General features: G+C 36.1%; 1 protein-coding gene across 4 annotated transcripts in view; it reads left to right on the forward strand.

The window, feature by feature from the left end:
* The window catches only part of LOC145664519 (protein yellow-like), a 172,135-nt gene that overhangs the window by 144,288 nt on the left and 5,669 nt on the right, over positions 1-22,178 (forward strand). Inside the window, exon 1 of one of the 4 annotated variants that reach the window (XM_081731260.1) lies at positions 825-989. The exons of 2 other annotated variants lie outside the window; for them this stretch is intronic. The gene's annotated coding sequence lies outside the window, so the exon portion shown is untranslated. Of the gene's footprint in view, positions 1-824; positions 1,117-22,178 lie in introns of those variants that run through there. One more of the 4 variants, XM_081731259.1, reaches the window with a different exon arrangement.

Here is a 22,178-nt window from a genome sequence, read left to right on the forward strand (position 1 = left end):
AAGATTTCGACTTTTGGAAAACCACTTCCAAGTACTGAATAAATCTAATAGTCTTAAAATTGCCAAATCACCACATCTTTTTGATATAAATACCAAGTTCCATAAACTTAAAGATTCTTGATATTTTCAAATAAACTTTTTTTACTTTGAGATATGGAAACTTTTAAATGTTCACTAAAGCTATTCTAATTTACAACTTAAATCGACTATTTCAACAAGATAACAGAAAACACTTACTCGAAGCTGAAACAAATATCAGAGCATTGCTGCGATTTCAGGTTACCAGTTCGATTATCTGTTTTAGATTTTACTTATAATATCGAGAATTTTCTCTGTACCACTGAAGGTTCCCTCGTGGCTATATGGTTAGCGTATGTGTCTTCGGCACGGGAGATCCAGGTTCAGTTCCCAGCGGGCGTGGTGTCTTTCGCATTCCATGTAAAATTGTAGGTTCTTGGCTCATATAGCCTCGGTGCTGAAAGGAATACAAAACTCTATTCTAACCAAACAATTTTACGTGGAACAAGCACACTCACGCTTACCACTAGCCCATTTGGAATCTAGACAACTTTGGGTGTACTTATGGACATTGAACCCTACTAGTCTTGTGATGTGAGATTCTACGCTTTTGCTAAAACCATGTGATCATTTATTTTATCTTATCCTTGTGATAATAAAGACATTCAGACGTAGCTGTATTATTGAAAGAAACTTTTTTTTTCTCAGTACCCATAAATCTCTAAATCGCAGAGAACATGATGCATGCGCAGTGTGTAGAGAAAGTAAGCACAATTGAAAATACTTGTAATGTTGGAAACTCATTGTTAAGGTGACGAAGGGAAGATTCCTATATTTGCGGTTGTTGAACTTCTAACAGCGGGACGAAGAGGAAGTGCTTCCGCGTTTGTTAAATGTTTAAGCATTGGGGAAGGGGTTACTTGCACGTGTCGCCCTGATCTTGAACTGAATTTCTAAATGATCACTGACAGGTAAAGTTGTTTTTCGTTTGAGAAGAGAAAGTGTAGCATGGTATTAAGACAATATCTTAATCTTCAGAAAGTGTCTTGTGCTGCGTCAAACTCTTGCAGCAGCTGTTGCTACTTCGTGTACAACTAGGTAAGAAAGAATTGGTCTTTTCATCAATAGTACAACACATTCAAAACTACTTTCTCTTCCACGTTGTTCGTGTCAATAGCTTGAAATTGAATGCCGATTTGATTACCATTTTCCATAGTACTATGCAAAAAAGTTTTTTTTTTTTTTTTTGTAAAACATAGAACATTATGTTTTAATTGAATAATTCATTCAGAAGATATTGTTGAAGTAGGAAAGAACTTCTGAACGATGCTTTGGGTCCACAATATTCTGTACTGAAGGCTGGATTTATCATTAGGCCCATTAAGGCCAAGGCTAGGGGGCGCACGTTGGGTGAAAACTTAAAAGGAAAGACGAAAAATTGGAGAAATTTAATAATACCGGTAATTATTAAGGCCCGGATTTTTATGTTTTTACATATTTTTTCCTTTGTATGTACGCTGGTGAAAATATGAAATGTTCGCAAATTACAAAGTAATGAGCCATATAAACCAAAATCACGTTACATATTTTTACACATTTGGAAGTATGTTACATATTTACCGTCTACTGTACATACTTTTACATAAATTCAGTTTCCTTGCTCCTTTTCGCTAATTTTCTTTAAATAATACGCAAATGAAAATAGGCCTATATATGGAACAATAACTCAAAAAGTACTTTATTTAATTATCTGTATTTTTTTCTCTCACTTTGTTCAACCGATTTGCATTGCGGGAAAGCTGGGTTAAAACAAACCCTCTACAATATGCAAAGAAACGTCGTCAGTTATTGCTTCCAATCCTTAAAAAAAAAAGTTTTTTTATATATATATAAAGAAGAAAAACAATATAAGGATTTTTGTGCTTATCGCCTTTGCAAGCAGACGCCACTCGGATGTGTGCCGACAAAACAAACTAAAACGCACACAGTTGGCTAGCTTTCCCACCTTTTTTGTATGTGCAACCTCTATGGGTGGGGGTGGGGGTGCCGGTGAGAGGGAAGTGATTGGAGCGGCTAGGCTTTATCACTTGTTTCTTAAATCGAATAAAAAATCGCTTTTGTATGACTCGATGGCTACTCCGCCACTTTTTACTTCAAACAAAGGGGGAAAGGATTCAGTTTCGCGACCGGTTTGTTAGTGTGCACGCTTTGAGTCAGTTTCTTGTTTTCAATGATGGCTTCCTCTTCATATGTTCAATAATGTGATTTTTTAGTTTCTTACATATTTTCATTTGTTTCTCCTGAAAATTTGTACGTATCTGTAGGAAGTTATTTACACTTGTTAAGCTTTTATTACATAAATGTGTTACAGTATATTTATTAGCTAAGAAAATAGCAGACACAAAATAAACACGGAAAAATATTTTTACATATTTTCATATTTTTAACATATTTCTTACATATTTCATTGATTTTTGTTACATATTTATGTACATATTTCGGTACTTTGTACTACATAAAAATCCGGGCCTTAGTAATTATATTAATAATAATAATAATAATAATAATAATAATAATAATAATAATAATAATAATAATGTTGATAAACGCCTTTTAACGATCTGTTGGCTTCTGTCATTAGTGGCTGAAATTGAGTGGAATTTTAATGTTATACTTGCAGTAGACAATTGCGTAAACCCGAGCACGTAAAGTTGTTAGGCTTCTGTAGGGTCTACTGGTGCGGGACGCGTCCCCGAGCAGCGTTCATCCGCATGTGTGCTTCATATCGTCTTATCATAGCAAAATTCATTAAAATTTATACAAAAATGCTGAAACAAAGGTATGCACAAGACAAATTTATTACTTTTAAGCATTTTCTATTGTGTTAAAAATCTGAAATCTTTCAGTTAACACACCACGACTATGCTTTTTAAACTAAGGGAGATGGATCATTAAGGTAAGTGTATGATGATGGAAGAATTGGTGGAATGAGAAAGGGAGTATATCGAGAAAACCCACGGACACGATGTTCACCACAAACTTACTTGACCGGGAATTGAATCAGGGATCTTACGCACCAGAGGTAAGCTTTCTACCACTGAGCCACCATGCCCCCTTCTATTGTGTTAGAATTTTGTATGTCGGTTTGAGAAGCAGCAAACACTAATAGGTCTAGGAACGAAAAAAAAGCAATAAATCCGGCTCTGTCTGTATTTGAGATTGGTTTGCAGAGAGGAATTCTAGTGTTTTGAAAACATTTCGTATTCCGTATTTACGTACTCCGTAAATATGTATTCCGTATTCCGTAAATACGTTACCGTATTTTCAATTATCATTTTTTTTTCAGAATAGACATACGTTTTGCATTTTTGTTATTTACATTTGAAAGCACTTTTCCTAGGTATATGACCTAAATTTCTGTGTTAAGGAGATAAGGAATGAGGGAAATTTGTCCTGGCACTATTGAAGGTGCCGTCCTAATATATACTCACTGTATCTATTAAAACAAAAGAAATATGTATAACACAAATACATATAATACAAGTTGCTTTGTGTCCCTTCTAGTTATATACTAGCATACATGCCTTCTGCGCGACCTGGGTTCGTTTCCCGGTGGAAGCTCATGTTCGGTTCTCACGTTAATCTGTATGTTTACGCTTCATATAGTCTCGGCGTTGAAATGGAATTTTATACTGTAAACCAACCAATCAACGTCTTCACACTTTTAAGTTAGTTGACTTATAGTGGGAATATCGTCTTCTATTTCTGCTTTTCTCTAAATGTTAGTTCAAATATCTATTTGTTGGTGGATCAACACCTAATATTCTTGACTACAGTGGGAAACGAACCCTTATTCAGGCGCACTGACAAACGTCATAAAATAATCATTATACCAATCATAAATTACATCAGGTAGGGGCGGATCCAGGGGGCGATCGCCCCCCCCAGAAAAGCAATCTTTCTTATTTTATATATATAGATGAAACCCATCCCAAAGTTTGGAGCCCTTAAAAGTAGCAGTATGACAACCCACCGCCCCCCCCCCAGAAGTCGGTCCTGGATCCGCCCCTGACATCAGGACTATAATTGAAATAATTGAACACAAACGCGTATACTACCCGGCTCAGTAATTGTATAACTGTGTACTCTTTTAATGGTTTCACTTGTTGTACTTCTATGCAATAATATTTAGTTTCCTCTTGGTGAATTTCTTTCCTTGTTGAATGTTGACCGTAACATATATTTGATATGCACGATACTTAATTCAAATTTTGTTTGTTTATTGAACTTTCTTTGCAGCACTGAGGCTATATGAAACGCTGCGTTATAGTTTAAGATGAAATTGAACCATTATAATGCTACATTTCAGTACGATTCCACCGGAAATCGAACCCGGAACCAGTTGTATAACAAACACTCGCAATAGCCACTGACATCGCAGAAGACTAATTTATTTATTTATTTATTTTTATTTATTTATTTTTTAAAGGGCAGTCTTAATTAGCCTAAAGAAAAAGGCATATAAATTTAAGAAAGCACTCCAAGAGTAACGACATCATTTGACCTTGAAACAATAAATTGCAATTGGCTTTATTATGAGATCAAGAATTAAAATGTTTATTATTACCATGATACAATTGCCAGCTAGTGGCGATATGTGTCAGCCTTATTAACTACTAAAAATATTTACGTACACCTTCATGGGAACACTCTTAACTTCTAATCAATGGTAAAACTTCTGGATATTTATTCTTGGAAATTATTTTCCTGTGATTCTGCAATGAGCATAAAAGAACTGTTGGTGACATGGTCTCAGACTTGAACGATTGCTCTTCCTAATTGCACAGGATAGACCTGTGTAAGGTAATCACTTCAGCAGGCACTTACAAAATCCACCCCTGCACATATACCCCTGCACAAGTTTCTTATGGCTCAAAACATGTTTGGAGCGAAATACGTAATATCCTTTGTATTACGTCTAATTTGATTCAAGGCGCCGCGGTGGCCCAGTGGTAGCCCCCATGCTGGTCTAGTGTCTAGCACGTGCGCCTTTGGTGTACGGAGTACCGGGTTCTATTCCCAGTGGGAGAGCCTTTGGAATTTTAACTGTCCTCGATGTTTCGGTATTCATGTCCCTGTCGTTCTCGGTTACTGATAAAGCAAGTTAAACAAGTAAAAAAGCGAGTAAAATTCAGTAGAAACTAGTAATAAGTAGGTAAGCAAGTTAATGAGGCACGTTCGGTGAATCAGTTAACTTTTAATAAAAAAAAAAAATGTGGTAGAGCGTTCACCTCTTGTGCATAGGGTCCCTGGTTCGATCCCAGCTCGCGCCAAGTATGCTTTGCTGTGGACAAACACAGTGTGCCTGGCTTTACTCGGGGTCCTCTCGTTTCCTCACACTTTCTTCACTCCACCATTTCCTTCATTTCTCATAATCACGGTCTCCTTTAGCCAACACGTCATAACCGTGGGACGTAAACGCAACGATTTCATTTTTATTCGATTCAAACCATTTTAACTGCTTTTGAGAGTTAAAAGTTAATTTTTGGTTGTGGTCGTGCTGGAATTTTTCTATTTTTTAAAAAAGTGTAAAGTAGTATTACAATTCTTTACAACTATAAATTAGTATTTCAAATATGAATTCTCTAAATATTGGTTTTGCCTATTATGTAGTCATTATCCCATAGAATAATAATACATCACGATTACTATTATTTGACAGAGTGACTGCTGTCAGATAAAATAAAGAAAGAAAGTAAAATGTGGATTATTAAAACGAGAAAAGCTAAACACCTGATCAATATAATTTATCTATGCTGTACTCTAATCTTGTTCCCATTGCGCTTGAAAGTGAGTTACTTTCTCTGTTATTTACTTTCAGTTTCTTGTCATAGCGTATACATTATGGATTCATTTATAATTCTTCTTATTTCCTGACGCTTGTGAATGCGTGTTTAATTGCCTTTCACCGTTCCAATTCAATGCGTCGAGAACTGTCTGTATGAAAGAAAAACCACATCCTCTTGACCTTATGTGGTTTGCGTCAACGACCTCAGATGTCAGTTTGCTTCCATTTTCATTTCAAGGTCGCTCACTGTCTTAATTTTCGACGACTTATTTCGAAATATAAAAGAAAAATGAAATTACTTAGGAAGTACAACTGCAATATGTATGTTAAATAAAGTGCAATGCTTCAAACATAGTAGTCGTTAACAGTGTTTGTAGGTCAATAGAACAAGATAAGAGTTGACTGATTGTTTGTTATGAAAACATTACTGGAACTTCACTTCTCTCTCTCTTTCTTCCTTAAAAATGTTGCCTGCTTGAGTGATGCCTGTCTTGTCATTGAGGTTTTGTGATCAACGCCTTAAATTTCTTCGCTGATCCGTAAAATTTAACTTTTGAAATTCTATATTTCTCATCACGAATAATTAATAATTGGTTGGGGAGTTTAACGTCTCTTTCCAGCACCGAGGCTATATGAGACATGAACCTACAGCTTGAAGTGGATCTGAACCCCCGAGCCCCGTGAATTAAAGGCATGTTTACTAGCTACTAGACCAGCAGGTACGGTGTAAAATATATAGCTCAATATATTTTTAAAAAGTCAGTTTGATTTCTAAAACATAATTAGTACTATATGCAGATATAGTGCATTAGAAAAGGAAAGCAATCTTTAATTTAAAGTTTGGCGGGCATGTCCTATAAGCTAAAGGACACGGATTAATGAAATTAAATACTTAACGAAATAATTTGTGAAATGAGAAACTAAGAGGAAACAGTGAATCCCGATAAAACTCACAGATACATATTGTTCTTCATAAACTCATATGGTATGGGATCGAATCAGGACCTCTTGAATCAAAGGTAAGCGTCACTTAGCCAGTTTGCCCCATAGTACGTTTGAAAAATTGGATTTCTAGATAACTATAAACATCAACGTACCATCGTGTTTGATACAGTAAATTTGCGAGATACAATGATGTATGTGACTTTCCGATTTTTATTATATTGTGTTACATAATGACATAAAAATAGTATATTTCATTCATCATATGTAAACTGTATGCATAACAGTTCTTTTTGTCATACAATGTACAACAATTGTGATGATAAGACGCACACTTCTAATTTTGCCAATAGAGTAAGAAACAGTCATAATGTATTGTATTTTCTGAGGTTTTATCCGATGTTAGTATTTGCACCGCTTACCTAACATAGCTACCATTATTAAAGACTACAGATCTATAATGCCTATAGATTCATTTTTCTGTAGATGAAAAACTGGAAATTAGGCAGCCAATTTAGAAATAGATTGAGAATTATTATTACGGATACTAGATATTCAAGTATTGTGCAGTTAAGGAAAGCTAGCGTCTCAAAGTTGCAAAGTACATGTGGTGCGTTGCAGACACTCTTGCCAAGCGCTATGCATCAATGAAGTCAGTAGTTCTGACGACAAAGGTAGAGCGTTTAACAAGGCATAATTCCATAATCGTAATAATATGACAAGGTGATTTGTAACATGGTCTCCAAAAAGCAAAATTAATACTATTTTGTATATATGAGAGAATTCAACATTCAACTACTGGCAACAGCGCCATCAGCGACATTGATTGCCTAGCAACAATGTGAAATAATTTTGTTTTAACTTGCGAACATCCTTCTCTCTCATTTCGTTCACAGCACATGAAGCAATCTATCAAGCGCCAGCTTCCTTTTTTCACATTCACGTTATAGAAACTGTTTTTTTTTTTTTTTTTTTTTTTTCATTTCAGAGGTAGTCACTTGTCCACTTCAACTACTATTCCTCGGATATTAAACATTTTGACTTGCAAACTTGGGAGAGAACTGAAATAGAAAAGATGCATTTTGAAAGGTTCTGTTTTTTTTAAACGAAAAAAAATATATAACCATACAACAATGAACATTTGTTAGACATTAAATTGAGACTCATTAACGATAGAGACCTCTATCGTGGCTATTGTGTACGAGATTTCGAAGACGGTGACTCGTGTTCGGTTCTAGGTGGGAGCTAATGTGATTTGAATCCCAGCTTAATCTGTACGTCCAATTCTCGACTGAACGAAACACTAAATTTCAAACCAACTGTCTTTTACATGATACTAATAGTTTTGAATCAGCAAATTGCCTGAACAGTTTAACACCCGATAGTGCAAGTAGCGTCATCTATTAGCGTGACATTATTAGGATTAATGTGGCGCACAAATGGTTTACTGTTAGGATATTAATATTTCCTCACATTTTATTATTTCACTACCTTTTTATCATATAATTTATATCATATAACATTCCTTTTATAACCAGAGGCCAACCCCTGTCCTTATAGCGCACAACATTTGGTCTTCAGTAATTTGGATCAGTAGCTACACACACAAATGGGCGAGTTCCAGGCGCCTCACAGCGCCCTATCACCATGGATATAGGTCACATGATGGGCCTTTTACGCGCAATAAGTATGTACCGGTACATTTTTATACTACGTTATTTACATTAGTTTACTAAAGAGGATTGCGGTAGTGATTTACATTTTAGTAATGCGGTAGTGATTTGTTTACGCAGATGATAATGACTTACATTTCCATTTTAATTATTTGTATTTAACTGAAGTAATGTGACTTTAAACTGTAAATCTAGACATTTTCCTAGTACAAAATACAAATCCGAAAATGATTAATTTCTTCTTGAATTACAAAGTGCATGTATTTCATTCACCCATGATTTATTCATGTCCTTGAGCAAGAACAGTGCTTGCGGGGAGAGGGAGGCAGTCAAAATATCACTCTTGTCAGGCAAGGAGTTACGAAATTAAGGAACAGAGAGACGCCATAAAGAGAAAATCCAGTGGCGGCTAATGTTAGTGTTGCAGCGTTGCGCAACGACGAAAGTATTTCAAGAAAAAAATATTATTAGCAATAGTAGTAAAGAACAGAAAAAAATACTTTCTAATAATCCCATATATACTTAAAATAACTTTTTTTTAAAAATTCTGTAACTGTCCGTTCCGTTAATCCGTTTTAAAAAGTGAAAAATAATCCGCCACAGAGACTTTAATTTATATTGCGTTGCAGCGAGCATACAACGACCAGATTCCTGCAGCGCGGCAATTGGAGCAAATGTTAAGTCTCCTTTTCCCTATCTCAGAAGTTAAAGGGTCTGGTCCTTGCAGTGCTTCTGCAACACAGCACTGTTTCCAGTGAACGATAAGGTTCTTCGCACATAAGATTTCACTAGCAATTAACAAATGGATATGTTTTTATGCATTCATATTTTTAAATTACGGGACTATACTGAAGCAAATCAATATAATGACAATTAAAAAAAAATTGATTGCAGAATTGCAAAATAAGAAAAAAATATGTAGTAGAGCAGAAAACAAATGAAAGTAGACCCCGTTAGAAGTTAATTCTTAGCTTATATAGATAATGAAGGCTTCTTGTATAGCAATTTGTGAACCAAATATTAATAAGTCAATATATAGAATTCCCCCCTCTGTGGATAGTATTACGTAAAGGCACTTAATAATATTTGACTCGGAAATAGGACATTACGTAAAGGTGACGAAAATAGACTGGGACATTGCCTAAGAAGAGATTGTATCATGAGGGACGTGCTAGAGGGTATGGTGGCGGGAAAGAGAGGGAGGGGGCGAAGGAGACTACAATTAATGGATGATATTAAAACAGAAAGATCATACGCGAAGACGCAAAGGTTAGCGGAGGACCGTGGAGCATGGAAGCTTCTCAGCTGCGGCAAGTGATCTGCCAATAAAGGCAGAATACCTATGATGATGATGATGTGGATAGTATTTTAGTATATACGTATTTCTTTTATGAAATAAGTATATTTTCTACTCTTGATAATTTCCACGTAAAACGGTATGATGGGGAACGCCACATTGAATTTGGGACTAATTAGCAATGCTCAGGGGCGTAGCCACGAGGGTGGTCCACCGGGTCCGGACCTCCCAAAAATTTCGACACTTGACTAACATTTGTAGACTTTCCTAACAAACTATACTTGTTCATAAGAGAAATGATTGATTTAGGCTAAATATTTTATTTTACGCCTCATCATGTACTCTTTCTTTTCTTATAAAAATAATCGTTCTATCATTTTTTCTAAAAAATATAGGTGAAAATAATTAAGAATCACTTATCGTCTTTTCGGGTGCAGTATAAGATAGGTTCGATATTACGTAGACGTATTGGACCTCCCTCAAATACTCTGGACCCCTCCCAGCTAACATTTCTGGGTGTAGAACTGGCAATGCTGTTTGTTTTAACGTTCTTTGATTTTTGGCTCTTTTTACATGCTGACCCTACATCTGGCGGGTTTCAAGGTTTGCTTTCCAGAACGTATGACATTGATAAGCGTTGTTTCGCCTCATGTGGAAGTATATTGTGTTCATCGTGCATTGCGTAACAACGAAGACGGATGATTTGGAATGTAGTTTTTTTTTTCTTTTACGCATATATGTGTGTGTGTTGATGTATGAATATGTGACATTCGCAATCCATATACCAGTACCTCTTTTGTATTTCTCTGTTTTAGTTATTAGATTTAATTCTATTGTGTGTGCTTTAATTCTGTAAATAACCTACAAATTCTGAATGAATTGTATGCCATGACTTCTGTAAATAACTTACAAAAAAAATTTCCAGCTTTCAACTGAGGAAAAACTTGCAATTAAGGCTTAGACAAAACAAGCAAAGGGCAATTCAGGAGCGTGGTGGAAAAAAATCCGGTTTAAATTTATAGGACATCTTATGGCAGTAATGTTTGCACTAGATACATTTCCACAATTTATTTTAAATTTTCCTAGAAAGACTGTGAATAAAGTGTGTTCAATGTACATTTTTTTTATAACACTGATCTCTGCTACGAACTCTCTTCAGCCTACGCTGAAGAGGAATTCGGATCATTGTCAGGGACTGAGTTTGCTAGATGAATTGTTTGCAATAATCTAGAAAAAATATTTAGTGAATCTACAAAGCTTCTTAAATTAATATTAACTATATCTATGGCGTCAGCAAAAGAAGGAAAGTTTTTTCCACATCAAAAAGAATTGACACTTTCAAGGAATTGAATGTCCCAAGAAAGGTTACCACCATTAGTTATGTTTTCCAGAGAAAAAGATCTGACAATAAGAATATCAGAGTTCAACCAGCATGTATTAGGCAGATTTGCTCCAATCAAAGAGATGAGAATTAACTTACTAATTAAAAAAGGTGATTAATTGGATAAAATGTTCATTTTTTAAAACACAGAATATTATTTAATTTCACATGTCACAGCATTTGCATCTAAAGTTATGCTGATTAGTCAATATGCCCACTTTATATCTTCTGTCTCCGATCGTTCGTACTGCAACACCCGAAACCACAATCCAACGACCGCCACTGGGAAAATCAATCATGGCCACTGAGCCTTTTTGTCCTATTTCCGAGTCAAATATTATTAAGTGCCAATAGTGCATATGTAAACTAATGACATACTATAAACTTTGCAACAAATACATAAACCAGTCAAGGACGCCGATCCTCGGGGAGGCCCACAGCTCATGTGAACCCCATGTATTTTTATGAATATGAATTTTTTATATGTATTTTTTTATGAATGGGACTCCCCAAAGTTAGAAATCGGCGCCCTTGAAACCAATGATGAAACGAGTCATGAGTCACCAGCAAATTGGGTCAAGACTTTTGTCCGGTTCATTCTGGTCTGGGTCTTGCTTCTCAGAACCTGTCTAATACGGAGACCCAGAGAAACCCCATGATCCGAACAGACCTGAAGACTCAGACACACTCGGTGATCCGAACAAACACGACAACTCGAAAAGACCCGACGACTCGAAAGCAGTCGAAATATCAGCTTTGTAGAATTTTAGAACTCATTAATGATGTTCAATGAACTAAAACATTCATTTATTTGTTTCTCTGAAAAATAATAAAGTAGTTTTTGAATATAGAAAATCAGTTTGGCCCCAGTGGATTTTTTTTTATAGGCTTATGCTAAACAAGTTTCCAGGATTGCTCGATTAAACTTATTTTGTCTTTCCTATGATTCTGGCACTTTTTATACTATGATAAAACATGTGTTCATCTTTCAGTGCAATGCTCTGACACACACAAATGCAAATAGCAAGTGAAAAAAGTACAGCGAATCGTTCGTTTAAATCTTGTTTTACCTTGAATTACATTACAAACATTACAAGTACAATTGCAATTATGCGTAAAGTCCAGAAAGTATCTAAGAAGTCTTCGAAGCATTCTCCCCTCTCCAAAAATGTAACCCTGTAGATGGCAGGATTATGACGCCACAGTAACACCGCGTATGCAGAATCTCCTTTTGCGATTGGGATGGGAAGTACTCGAGCATCCACCAAATTTGCCAGACCTATAATCTTGCGATTTAGACCTCATAGCAATACAGAAGGAGCAATTCGGTGGAACACGCTTTCCAACATTTGAAGACATTGCCATAGCAGTAAGCCGGTCAAATCAAAAGTTTCACTCAGAGTTAGACCTCAGATATTCGGCGCCTTCCACACCATTGGCGGTGTGCGGTGGATTCTTTGGAAGACTGTCGGAGGTCTCTATATGCCGTTGAATTGTACGCATAATTGTAAATATATTATGATGGTTTGTAGTGTTGTAATTAGAGGTATAAGACGTATGAAACGATCGATTCGTTGTACTCATTTTTCATGTGTTATATCCTGATGGGAATATGTATGTTAATCGAACTCCTACATGTAACATTTATACAGTATATTGTAAAAATATTCTGCTAGGTTGTAACGTACCGGTTTATCGGTAACAGTACATTGATTTTTTTTTTTGTTGTCTGTGTTACTATTATGTAGCCCCCGTATAGTTGATTAGAGCAGTGTTAATTAGAGCAGGAAGGTCCACATGACACATTGAAAACAAAAAACGATCGGCAACCGCAACACCTGTTGTACAGTGGAGGGCCAAACTTACGTGTCCCGTACGAAGTGTTTTTAAATATTTTTGTATATTCATAAGTGTAACGGCGAAATGAACAATTTGCTGGATCTTGCAACTGGTATACTACTTTAAAAAGAATCTGAAGTTTTCTTTTTGTGCATGGGTTAGTTGCGCGTTTTTGGGTTAGACAAACTTTGTTATATTTATACTTCTTTTATTTTCTTAATGTGCATTTAAAATTTGGCTTCATCCATTTGGGATTTATAAAACGATTTTTTATATTGAACAAACTTCATGGCTCTAGATAAGTAGAGTAACAAATAAAACACAGTTCTGACCAGAGCAGAATGAAATATATTAAAAACTATACTTACAATGTGTTACAGTTTCAAGGACCTAACGTCCTCTTCATCAGACACAAACACTCCCTGATTTTTTATATATATAGAAAGAGCGTTTCAGAATTGGCGACTATAAGATTTGTGATTTTTTTTCTTTTCCAGAAGTAGGGATCTACCTCAAGAAATGGCTTAAGTCAGCCAGAATATTAGTTACTCCGATAGTATTTCATTTTTAAATAACTTGTAAAAAATTAGTATAGCACAAGGTAGAGGTCTGCACGGGCTTGGGTCGGGCCTTACATTATAAATTCACGGACCAGGCCCGGGCTAAAAATTCCGGCCCGTACAGACCTCTACTGCTAGGGCAGTAGGCAGAAAAATTAGCACATGGAATTTTTGGACTTTCTCCCATAATCTTTTATTATACGTAAAGTCCTGTTATAGCCTATACAAATATAACACTACGAATGTTCTTTTTTCTTTCTTTCTTTTGTATGTCCAATGTACGTACAAATCCACACCGTTTTCTTGACATACTTCTAAATAACTGCATCAAATAGACCAATCAATGGAAGAGACTGTAGCCTTTAAATTTTTTGATGTGTATCCTAATCGGGCAGAAGACTTCAAAGTAGAAGAGATGGTTTATCTTATATGTAAAAATGTTCGTTTGTCCATCATACAAACCCTTGCTTGGCATACTTCCAAGTAACTGTATTGAGGAGACCATAGGCTATTTAGAATTTTAAAATCCTTATGGGGATATGTATTGATAGATATGTAAGAGAGGAACAGGTGGTTCGAAGGGGAAAAGTGATTTAAGATTTATACAAAAAATAAAGTATCTCACGAGCTCCTCATGTTAGGAAGATGAAACTCGATTTGTAAACTCATTTTTAAAACGAAGTGGGTATACACATGTACTTACAACCTGGAAAGACATCCTTAGCACCGAAGGAAGTGGGAATGAGTGTGACGTAAAAATAATCGGAAGATACCGATATTCGTATCGAATTCATACTTATTGGGGTCGCTGAAGTAAATAGTGAGACTCCCGATGTAGTTTAAGACCAAGTTCAACTTCAATCTACATGGCAGATTAGAAGGGTTGAGAAATAAAATCTAGAAAGTGACGAAGAATGGTGTCGAATCTATAGTTTTAAGAGTCTTAAAGATGATTGGTGATTTCCCTAGTCCGATGACATTTAAGCCAAAGTTTAGCAAAGAACGTGCATATAAACTGGTTCATGTTTAAACGCCGAGCCTTAATAATAATAATAATAATAATAATAATAATAATAATAATAATAATAATAATAATAATAATAATAATAATAATAATAATAATAATAATAATAATATAATGTACAGTAGAAGTAGATTTTAGGTTATATTTTTAAAAAAAGAGATTCGCAGTTGGAGTATAAAACTGTCGTAGTAACCCACGTCCCTTGAGAGTTCGCCTTCGTGTCTATCTTTGTTTCCTTTTTAACCTTTTTTTTTTTTTTTTTTTTTGGCATTAAGTTACTAACAAGGAATATATTCTGTTTGTAGTCAATGGTTACATAATTTCCTTCTCAAATTCAGGCAGTGGTTAGTTATATCTGTCCGGAATGACCCTTAAAATCACGAACTAATTGGTCCAAAGAGAGCAAATTGCTTAAAACAGGAAGACATGCTATCCACTTGCTTCTCTGTGAACCTAGTCTTCTTGCACTAGCTACTCTAGTTTTTGAAAGGTTTCCTCGTTATTACAACAATTAAATTTAAGGTAAAACGGGCCGAAAGTTGATTTTACATTAAATTTAAAATAAAGAACTTGATCAAATATAGCCATGTAATAATTGAATGTTACAAACCACATTCTACTTCCATTCGTGGTTCCTTTGGCACACATTTTCCTTGCTTGCGGCGAAGTATTGTCTGTTTATTCAGCGTTAGTATTCGTTTGAAAGTATAATCAAGCTTTTTTAAAAATGAATGTTTTGGTGTTCCTGAAGCAATTCCGTATTACATGTTTCCTAAATAACTAGTTGCGTTACCTAATATTTTGTTGGTTTATATGTTGTAACGATGTGTCAACATACAAATCGTTCAGATCTCTGGGTGACTTCGTTTTCAGTACTTTAGGGGGACCATAGGAAGTAAGAAACTATAATAATAATTATCTAAAAATGCGATTTCGAAATGAAATTTACACCTTCTAATAATCAATGGAATCAGATGATTCGTATATATACAGAGACCTGGATAACACACATCCAATGAATCTATACAAAATGTTAAATTGAAGATTTTAGGGATAGTTTTAAATTTTTATAATAATAATAATAATAATAATAATAATAATAATAATAATAATAATAATAATAATAATAATAATAATAATAATAATAATAATAATAATAAAAGTACAATATATGTGTAATCTATGCATGGTGAGTTATTAATGCTTTCATATTCTGAAACAAATTTTTCGGTTCGCTTTTAGTATGTAAAAGTCCTGTAGCCCTGAAAATGTCGTTAGCTCCTCCAAGAAAATCTTGCTGGATAATTACGCCCTTGACTGTTTAAATCCTCACTACACTTTGATCCATACTGCTCAGCATACAGTGAACCCATGGCTCACGAATAATATTTCGGAGTATAGAAAAACGCATGCACCTACAATCACACGGTGTTAGTAGTGTTATTGTGTTGTTACCATAAACATTTTTTCGAGGTTGTTTTCAAAAACCACTCTTTGTTCTTTTTTTACACTTTTGTGTTATTTAGATCTTATACTGTTTTATTTTAATTTATTATTCGTCTTTATTTGTCTTCTAAAAGAATAATTTTATTTCCAGTCTATATTCTTCATCACAGAGAAATCCTTAAAAATGTAACATATGTAAGCGCAGTTCAATGTTTCTATGGCTAGAACGGACTAATCTAAATCAAATGAAATTCCTAGTTTCACGTCCCACGATTATACTCTTTAGGCTAAAGGTCAGAGATGAGTAGTGAAAGAATTATTATAAATTATTGGTGGAATAAGAATGTGGGAGGAAACGGGAGAACCTGGAGAATATTCATGGACAGGACTAATCAGACTAATTGTATTTACATTAATTTCAAAGGGAAAAAAATATTAATATTAAAATTCGTGAACAGCGTTACGGAACGGTTTAAGTTCGTGATCAGAAGGTCAACTGTAAATCACTGTCTACTATAAATATTAAAGGAATCTAGGAAATTTAAGGTTGATCCATATATTATTGCGTCACATTATCAATACTTATCAACAATGTGGGAATTTTAGTAATTTTCCTCGATATTTGCAATGTAAAATTTCGAATCTAGTAAAGAGTGTCCAGATACTTCTACAAGTTCTCTTTCGCCATATAAACAACACAAATAACTTGCTGCTCTGACCATTCACAGATATTTAGAGGAGCAGGTTGGCATTAATGGTGCTACTACATGCTTTTATGATCAAAAGTTGAAACTTAATTGATTGATTGGCATCCTTTCCAGCATTGAGGCTGCATAAGACAGAACTTACTATTTAATGTTGGATTCAAAACAATTATTAGGGGATATTACCGCGAAGTTAACATCTACATAGAAAATGGAAGCTGGTGTTTCAGGCATGGAACAAGTGCGTTTACCATTTGGCCGAGAAGGGAGACAAAAAAATTTACATAGGAATTTTAAATGGTAAACAAACAGAGAATACACTAATTAAGATTAAGTGTGCAATAATGAACGGAGTGGGTCTTGTATTAGAGCTTCATAGTATCGTGACTATTGAAAATATGAGATTTAAAATAGAATGAATCAGTTGTTTGTAATATTGCTCCGTTCTTTAAGGAGCTTCACCACACATCCTCAACAAGTTAGAATAACGCACACAAATGTGTTTTAGCGAATAACGTAATGTCAATGATGAATATGAAACATTTAGAAATTGAGGGGACAGTATGTGCAAAATATGACAATATTAAAATAATAATAATAATAATAATAATAATAATAAAATCAGACCTTTCCTGATGGATCAGGAATCTGGGTGCGTAGTTTATTATATTATAATACACTGCTCCACAAAACTTAAGCAACTCGAAGAAAGTGGCAGAAAATAAAACGACACGATCACTGGACCAAGTATAATGAACAAACAGGCGGTCCAGATGCACAATGCAACACAAGTGAAGACGAACAATACAGTTAGGATGTACAGGGTGACCAAAAAGTTCAGCACAACGATACCTCAACAGGTGAAGCTGAATTGTGCGAGGGCATAGGCAGTCAATATGGCATGTGATCGCCACGAATAGCTATACAGGCACGACATCTGGCTTCCATGCTGCAAATCAGAGTGTTTATCAAGTCTTGCGGCAGATGGCGCCACTCCTCGAGGAGAGCTCTTTGCAGGTCAGGGAAAGTGCGTGCTGGTGGATTGCGCTGCTCTATTCGACGCTCAAGAGCATCCCACACATGCTCGATGGGATTCAAGTCCGGCGAATATACAAGCCATGCTATACGCGTAATGTCTTCGCTCTCCAGATACTCGGACACAAGATGTGCACGGTGTGGGTGGGCATTGTCATCCATGAACAGGAAGTCTGGGCCAAATGCTCCGCGGAAACTGCACACATGTGTATTGAGAATTTCATCCCGGTACCGTTGTGCTGTCAAAGTGCCATGTTGCACAATATAGAGGTCCGTTTTCCCATTCAGCATAATTCCACCCCACACCATAATGGAACCACCGGCATAGGACGGCCGTTTAGCAATGAAGTTTGGGTGATAGCGTCCTCCTGGTTCTCTCCACACTAAAGTCCGACCAGAAGCTGGCGACAGGCTAAATCTCGACTCATTGGAGAACATGACACGCGCCCACTGGTGTTCTCCTCATGCAACATGTTCCTGACACTGTGTAACGCGCACGTTTGTGTTCCAGTTTCAATGGTACACACAGCGCAGGCCTTCTTGCATACAGTCCTGCTCTATTGAGCAGCCGACGAACAGTTTCACGACTCACGCGTTGTCCTGTAGCCTGAAACAACACATTGGCCAGTTGAGAGCATGAAGCTTGACGGTTACGTTTGACAGAAATTGTGAGAAATCGGTCCTCGACGGCCGACGTCTTCTTCGGACGGCCTCCTCCATGACGTCTACTGACTTCACCTCCATTTTGGAAGCGATTCCACAGCCTTGACATAACACTTTTGTTCACGTTGAAGTCCTGCGCCACTTCCACTTGCGACCGGCCCAATTCCAACCGCCCAATTATTCGCCCGCGGTCAAAGTCACTCAAATGTCGTCTACCAGCCATTGCAAGGTGTGTACCCCAGACAAGAACCACTAACTCAATGCTTGGAGCCTCGGACACTACTGGGCTGTGGTGTACGCCTCATGGCATAAGTTGTTCACCGCGCTTGCAACGATGCTGCTTATGCGATAGAGTGGGTGTTCGCCTTGCTTGTGTATCTCTGTGTATGTGCATGCCACTAACCAGTGTTGAATGGGCCTCACACGTCACTTTTACCATGTTCTCTCGGGTTGCTTAAGTTTTGTGGAGCAGTGTAGTTAAAATTTCAAATTTCTGTTCTATACGAAAGATCTTGAAGATTCTGCTGCACTACTAGCGTTTAACAACAACAAAAAATCTAAGTATGAGACATAAACCCGACCAATTGACAGATGATGATAATAATAATAATAATAATAATAATAATAATAATAATAATAATAATAATAATAATAATAATAAGTATTTTGCCCTTTGCCAGGTCCTGGGACTAATCAGGCCTTTATTTATTTATTTATTTAGGTTTGAGCCTGAAAATGTTTCTCAAACGTTTCTCGATCTTCTGCTTCCTCTTTTAACTCCCAATACTTTCTTCTATTTTTCAAATCGTCGATCAGTGCGTTCTTCTTCGTCCTATTCCTCGTTTTCCTTCCATCTTTCCTTCTATGGTATGAAGAAGACAATTTCTTAGCAAGATATGTCCAATTCAATTCGCCTTCTTACAAAGATGATGGCTAAAAGTGACCTCTTATCTCCTATTCGTTTTAAAACATCTTCGTTTGTTGCTCCCTTTGTCCATTTTATCTTATCTTCCTCCAACACAACATTTCGAAGCTTTCTAAATATATCTTCTCTAACTTCCGTAACGTCCAAGTCTCTGACCAACAGCTACAGTTCAATACTCCATATATAGCACTTGACCTTCCTTAGTCCAATATTAAACCTGCTAGTTAAGAGTGATCTTTTCCTGTTGAATGCTTTCTTGACTATGGCAATTCTGAACTTGTCTCTTTGATGCAATAAACATGTTTCGTCAAAATACTTCCTAAATACATAAAAATTAACGACCTCTTCAAGTACTCATTATTCTATTCTAACCCGTTCCCACGGGATATTCTCGTAACTTTCGATTTTTCGGTGTTAATTTCCCGCGATGGCTCAGTGGTAGAGCATTCACTTCTAGTGCATGGAGTCCTTGTGAACTTTGTGGTGGACAATCATCGTGTGCGTGGGTTTTCTCGGGGTTCTCCCGTTTCCTCCCCCTTTCCTCATTCCAGCACTGAAGTATGCCTTTATCAAACTCTTCATTATGACGCTAGTAAGTTGAAAGTTAATGGTTAATGTATGGTTAATGAGATAACACCCTCAAATTTTCATAAACTCAAACTTTAATTTGTGTTTAACTAAATTAATGTTCAAAGTCAATATTTACATACAGTATATCAGTTGATAGATGACATCACATTAAACGAAATCACATGTTTGAGGTTAGGTCTTTCGTTGCTGCAAAATATCTTTCATTGATTTATGTACTGTATAATTATGCACAAATAGACTATTAACTAACGGATTTATATGGTTGTTGTTTGTTTATCTAACGGTGATACATACGCATACTCAGGCTCACACCCAGAAATTTATGTTGGGAGGGGTTTGTGTCTTTATCAAGCTTTGAGGGTGGGGGGGTTCCAATACTACAAGCCACTCACTACGTCTATGTGGTGTTAAACGGGTGTTATTCTGCGTCCGAAAAGACGATAAGTAATTTTAAAACACTTTCACTTACGTTTTCAGAGAAAAATGATAAAACTAGATTGTATTTGTAAGAAAAATACCGAAGTGAAATAAAATGAAATATTTACTTTTACGTACCACGGTTATGCCGGCTAGGCTAAAGGAGACAGTGATGATGAGAAATGAATGAAATGGTGGAATGAAGAAAGTGGGAGGAAACGGAAGGACCGAGAGAAAACCCACGCGCACAGTGTTTGTCTACCATAAAGTTCACTTGGTGAAATCTGGAATCGAACCAGGAACCCCAAGCACCAGAGATGAACGCTCTACCACTGAGTCATCGCGGGCCATTATAAGAGAAAGAGTACAGATGAAGTGTAAGATCAAATTTTCATTCTACATCAATCATTTCCCTGTTAAACAAGTGTAATTTTATTGAGAAAGTGTACAAATGTATGTTGAGTTAGGAATTTTTTGAGGGGCAGGCTCATATCCAGGGTGTCTAGAGGGCCCGGACCTCTAAATTTTTACTAGCCCCCTAAAATTTTCTCGACAGGCTTGCAAATGAACTATAATATGGTTGGATCGGGCCTCCCTAACTTCTACCGGCCCCCCATACAGTTTTGGGCTAGCTAACGGCCTGTTGAAGGGTCTGCACCCGGTGGACCCCCGTGGCTGCGCCTCTGCTCGTACTCCTAATAATGACACATGCTTCTAACAATATTACGGACAAGCTACTTGTAACTATTGTAGGCCCTCAACTAGGGAATTGAGGAGTAAGCAGAACGCATGGTTGATGAACGCCTAAAAGGCGATATGCATACATTAAGGGGGCGCCAAATTTCTTGTTTACACCGGGTGACAAAAACCCTAGTTACGGCCTGAACTATTGGTTCATTTAATGGGATATTCTACATTGCTTACTTTCTAAGTTTTCGATGTTCTGCAGTATTTGTAAGTTATTCATTAAATTTTTGCAGAGTGAGCAGGGAGAGTGATGACTATCTTTCATACTATGCACTACACATAGCTGGTAATCAAGACAAATAGTGGTTTACACGCGTAGTATATCATTTATATTTAGACAATTATGTAATAAAAACACAGCGAATTCGTTAAACAATGCAACAAGAACAGCATATTTATTATTGAGAATACAAAATTATTCAAGATGTTACGTATTTTGTACTTCACTATCTATTACCTGATCTTCACATTGTCCTAATGACTATATTCAGTTCAACTGACCATGAAACAAACACAAGCTTTTACACCTGTTTTTCGCATACCAACCAAAGTCGTGCTTTTTTTATTTTGTCACGGTACTGTGCATTATCAAATGGTTGATGGAAGAAGAATAATCACTGTTCACTATTGGTCACGCAAGAGCAAACAATCCGTTTTGAGAGATCTTCAATGAATCGTGACTAATATTTACGTTACAGAGGGCTCGAATAGTTCTAGTGTGTCTGGTATTAAGTACTTAATAGAAATTACTTGTTATTAGCAGACAAGAAACTCTTGTCTTCCTACTTAATTTGATTTAGTTTAGTGAAGCAAGACTATGTACACTTTGTTAAACCAATTTCATTTTGATATTCTCATTTCATGAAGAGAACAAATTATTTCCTACAGAACACGCTTGCAGTTGTTGAATAAATGAAAAGCTATTAGTTAAATACAAGGTGTTACAAAAAATTGTCAAAATATTTTAGGAATAGATTCCTCAGATCAAAGTAAGAAAAAAGTTGATACTAACTTATGGTCAGAAGTGCATAGTTTTGTAGCTATAGGGTGCTGAAACCGTGAAAAAAA

This window comes from Thermobia domestica, chromosome 11, assembly GCF_964235325.1.
Source record: "Thermobia domestica chromosome 11, izTheDome1.hap1.1, whole genome shotgun sequence".
NCBI lineage: Eukaryota > Metazoa > Arthropoda > Insecta > Zygentoma > Lepismatidae > Thermobia > Thermobia domestica.